This window comes from Apis mellifera, linkage group LG4, assembly GCF_003254395.2.
Source record: "Apis mellifera strain DH4 linkage group LG4, Amel_HAv3.1, whole genome shotgun sequence".
Lineage (NCBI taxonomy): Eukaryota > Metazoa > Arthropoda > Insecta > Hymenoptera > Apidae > Apis > Apis mellifera.
In genome coordinates this window covers 616,356-621,584 of record NC_037641.1, presented here as the reverse complement: position 1 = coordinate 621,584, position 5,229 = coordinate 616,356, and the positions used below count along the sequence as shown (strand labels likewise).

The 5,229-nt window shown below is 26.0% G+C and overlaps 1 long non-coding RNA gene across 1 annotated transcript; it reads left to right on the top strand.

Annotated features, from left to right (window-relative positions):
* Positions 1-4,801, top strand: LOC102653628. The gene is made up of 3 exons (XR_407625.3): positions 1-1,846; positions 2,652-2,763; positions 4,457-4,801. It is a non-coding gene; the product is annotated as an uncharacterized LOC102653628 (long non-coding RNA).
* The last annotated feature ends 428 nt before the right edge of the window (positions 4,802-5,229 follow it).

Sequence of the window (5,229 nt, the reverse complement as noted above, 5' to 3'; positions counted from 1 at the left end):
CTTCTTGTAATTAATCGCTGAAATAATTTGAAAATAAATAGGCTGTAAATGGAAATAATTGATTGTGTTCTTTATTGTTATGCAATTAAACGATGTATTGAAAATATGTATTGTTTATAAAATATATGTGATCATATTTTGATATGCATTTTAGATATTTTGAATCGAGTTTTAGCTTGATGAAAATAACTAAATCATAGGAAAATTATTTATTATAAACTAGAGAAATATGTTCGACAACTGATTTTTAGGATAACTTAACTGAAAATTATGGCAAATTGAACATAGCATTCTTCCGATCTTTTAAAATGTGTTTTCTCGCGCCAGACATTGTATGTAGTTCAGAACTTCAGCTATCTGCCGTTAGGTTGCAGCACTCTTTATCTGTTCTTTGAAACAGAGAGAAATATATTTTTCTATCTTTTTAAAATATCTTTTCATCTTTTAATCTTGAATTATTAATATAAATATCAAATATATTAAAATTTTATATGCAACAAAACAATCTTGATAAAAATATTTTTCAATTAATATATATTTTATGAAAAACTTATCAGGAATAGGTATCAATTATACCAACAGAAAATTTACAAAGATTTCCTCAGATTCTTTTGTTCAAAATGACTTATATAATTTGTTTATATAAATATTTAAATATCTTTTAAATTAATTTTTCCATGTTCAAAACTTCTTCGAGAAAAAAATTAATTTTTCTTCTTTTTTTATTTCTGAATTACATTCAGCGCCACGGTGGCGCTTCGAACGCGTTTTCTCTTCCACGAAGCATAGTCTAATTCTATGCCCAGTCCCCATATGTCACTTCAATGGGCCAAGGAAAAAAACGTAACAATACGTGGCACGGGGTCTAAAAACATCATCGATTTTCTTTCTTTTCTCCAATGAAATTGCGACGACTTCGACAATACGAACACCCGCTAGAAGAATAAGCGTGTATACGAGTCGAGGTGCACGTAGTATTCTCAGCACTCATGTCGGCCCCTTCGTTTATCCGCTTCCAATTCCTGCACCCCTCCACAGCAAGCCACCCTCACTCTTTTCTCCCAACAATCCTTTACCCTCTCTTTCTTAAAACCACTCCTCATTTGGCGTGTGCGTTAGAGAACCGTGGCGGCGCTGTCGGCGCAGCTTCCTTCTTCCCCTTCGCACCACGCAGCGCCACTGAGAACGAGGCTTGAACTGGCTCTGGCTCCGTCTATTGGCAGCGTTGCCAAGTGTCCTCGACCATCTGTAACCGTTCCTCTCCTGTTTATTGGTTTAATATTCAATACGGCTTGTGAGTCCGATGTGTAACAGGCTATGTAGGTGCACATTCAAGCATGCATGTACATGTATTGAGAACTATATAATTGTGTACGTCATGCTCTCCTCGCTAATATGCCCTCTGTCTATTCTCTTTCTCGCATAATCTCTGTATCCATTTCCATCTTCTTTTCGCCCTTTCTTTATTGTATTGCTCGTTCACCAGTTCACTCGTCGAGTAGCATCAACCTTCTTTTCCTTCTCCATCTCTTTCTTCTCTTCCATTTCTGCGCTCTTTCTTTATCCTTTCTACATGCCTTTACCACTGAATCCGTATAAGTGTTGCGTACGTTCGTATAAGTGTGCTCGCGCAGACGAGCCGATGCGCATAGTCAGGGGTTAACTATGTATAGTCGGATAATAGAGTTTGTCGAGTCGACATGCGCCCTTCTTGGACCAAGGTGCCGGCCTTGCCCCATATTTCTTCGAAATGGCCGGAGAGTCGAGTGACGTTCGATATCTTCAGCGTAGACGCGACGACGGAGAAGCGTCGCCAACAATATTCATGCTATCGCTCATTCGACGAGTGAGATATGTTTAACTAACGCCATGGAGCTAATTTTTTTCTTTTTTATCATATTATTAGAATACTCGTATAATAATTAATGAATATGCAATTGCAAAAAATTTAATAGATTTCTCAACCTTTGCATTATTTAATTTTATGAATAATAGTTGGAAGGATTAATTGATTTCGTAATTTTTCATATGGTTTATTTAATTTATTTAATTTAAAACTTTCTGATTTTTTCTTTATTAAGTTTTTCAAGTGATTCAATGTTGATCATTGTTTTTAATAATTTGATAATAATAATAGCTTGAAACATGTTTAATTATAAATAATTAAAAAGTTTTTTTATTAATTGCAAGTATCATTTCTTTTAATTATTAGATATGTAATTTCTAAATTGAATTCTAAAGACGAATTTAATTCATAAATTAATATAATTTAATTATTAAATTATGTCTTATATAATTTTTTATTTTTTTTGTAAATTTTTGTTTTTCTATATATATATATATATATATATATATATATATATATATATATAATACAATATATTATCTTATATAATGTAATTTTATATAATGATAATTTATCTTCTTAATTTTTCTTTAGATATACATATATCAAAAAATTTTTACATAAACAAAATAAATATGATTATGTAAAGTTTATTTTGAAAACAAGATAGATACTCTTAATAAAAGTAATTAATGGTTAAATCCATATAATAATAAATATATTCGATTTTATATTCGATTTTTGATCATTACATAATTATTTAATTCCATTGGTTGAACAAGAAGAAAAAATCTTCGTTTTACAGAACATTGATTTGTGTATTACGTCAGCCCGATGATGCTCGGTGCGTGAAGTGCTATTGATTCGCCCCGTAGGCAGCATAGACAACCATATTCAATTTTCAACCATGCACTACGGTATGATTAAGTAACTAAACTAAGCAATCGGATACTCAAATATTGTTCTTCGCTCTCTGTTACAAGCTCATTTAACTTATTCAATGATCGATATTGAAGTAGAGTACATACGTCCATTTATTTGCATTATCATTCATTGATTGAAAACAAAATCATGCTGATTGTATACTATTACTATAGGAATCTAAAAAAATTCTATAAAAATGTAGTTTGATTTAAAAAATGTAGTTAATTTAAATAAATCAGTTATGATATAAACTAGGAAGAATATACTTAATTGATGTTAATAATATTAAAATCACATTTAGTAATGAGAGATTTAATAAATTTTTTAATAAAAAAATTTTTATATTCATTTATATATTTTTATATAACATTATAATATTCATTAACATTATAATATTCATTTTGCTTTTTCTTTATTGATCTTAATAAGTTTAAAATATATTGTAAAAGATTTCATTTTGAATAACTTTTTTTTTTTAGATATAATTCACGATCGATTTTAATTTTTAAATTATTTGCAAAAGATATATTTTGATATTATTAAATTATATCTATATGTGTAATATATATATGTAGGAATTGGCAATCAATATGTATAATAAGTAAATTTGTTAAAAATTTATTTTTTTATAAATTTTATTTTTTATTTAAAAAGATTTTTAAAAAAAATTTTTTTTATGATATGTGATATTTTTAATAAAATTTTTTTTATGATATAAATGCATATATATACATATATATATATATATAGAATTTAATGTAATATAGAAAGTTTTTTGCGAATAACTTAAAAATTAAGGTCAATTACCAATTAAAATTGTAAAAAGAAAGTTCAATAATAATTTTTACAATATTTAAACTTGTTAAGATAAGTAAGAAGAAAATAATTGACAAATTAATTTTTATTAATTTATAATTTATAATTACAAATCATAACTTTTATTAAAAATTAAAACATCTAGTTTAAAAAATTTAAATTATTTCTAATATTAATTTTCATCAAAAATAATAACTTGAAAATAATTGACATTGGAAAAAATTTTTTTTAAAAAAATAAGATTTCACAAAAAAATCTAATATTAAAAATTTGAAAAAAGAATTTCAAAATTTTCTAAAAAACTATAAACTATAAAGATCTTAGAATATTAATTTAATGCTTTATAATTGCATTACATCATTTTTATACAAACAATATTTTTATGTCTTTGAATTTTATTTTATTTCATTATAATGTAATATTTCAGTATATTATGATAACAAACAATTTAATTATTTCAATCATTAATATTATTGCTAATCAAAAACATATTTCAATCACTTGTTATAATTATTTTTAATCAAAATCATTTTAATTAATATTAATTATATCGATAATATAGTTTTTTTATATTATGTAAGATTCTATATCTGCTTTTTTTTTACTATTTCAAAAAAAAATATAATATTGAAAGAATCTTTCATAAATTACATCCATCATTCATCAAGATCTCAATTTCTTAAAACATTTAATAAATGAAAACAATTGCGACTCAATCTTATCGCATTATTAGTATTGGTTAGCAGTAATGAATAAGCGCTGCGTTAGATTAGAAATAGCTAAGGTGGGAGCAATGTCCAGATATGCTCGTACACAGAAACGAGCACGGAAAATGGTACAAGCGGATAATATTTGGCTATTAAATTTTAGGCTGGTGTGTTCGAACCAAAACGATGTTTCATCGGTCGACCCAGCTGTCAGGTCGTTTATGGCGAAAAGAGAGAATCACCCTACGGTACTAAGCAAGTCGTCGAGAGTCGACTCATACTAATTTACGAACACTCTAAGATCCTCTTTTCTCGTAAAACAATAGATGGATTTCCAATTCGCCGAAAATGAATTTTAGATTAATCGGAGAAATTTATTATCATCTGCGGAGAATATTCTTCAAGATATATATTTCGAATATTGTTTTCGTAATTATTAAAAATATATCCTTCTTTAATTATACATTTATGTATATTTATTTATATATTTTTCGATTAAATTTCATTACAGAAAATAACACTTTTGATTTGCTTCTTGTATTTTCTGATATTTGAATAGAATCCAAAAATATAAATTTTGATGTCAAGAAGTCATTGTATTAGAAGTTATATATATTCAAATATAAAAATATAAATATAATCTGATATTGATTTAGGGCTATTTTTTAGATGCTTCGCGAAATTTAAGAGATAGAATTAATAAAATAAAATAATGATTCTCAGGTATTTTAAAAATAAATAAAAAGTTTTGTATTTTCAAAAATAAAATTTAGATTTTTATGGACTATTTTAATATTTGAATATTTATATATTTATGAGTTGGTAATTTTAATGTTAACTTTTAATATTTTAATATTTTAAAAAATATTATTGATTATATGTTATGAAATGCAACAAAAATAATAATTAATGCTTAGATTATAACGAAAAAAAATG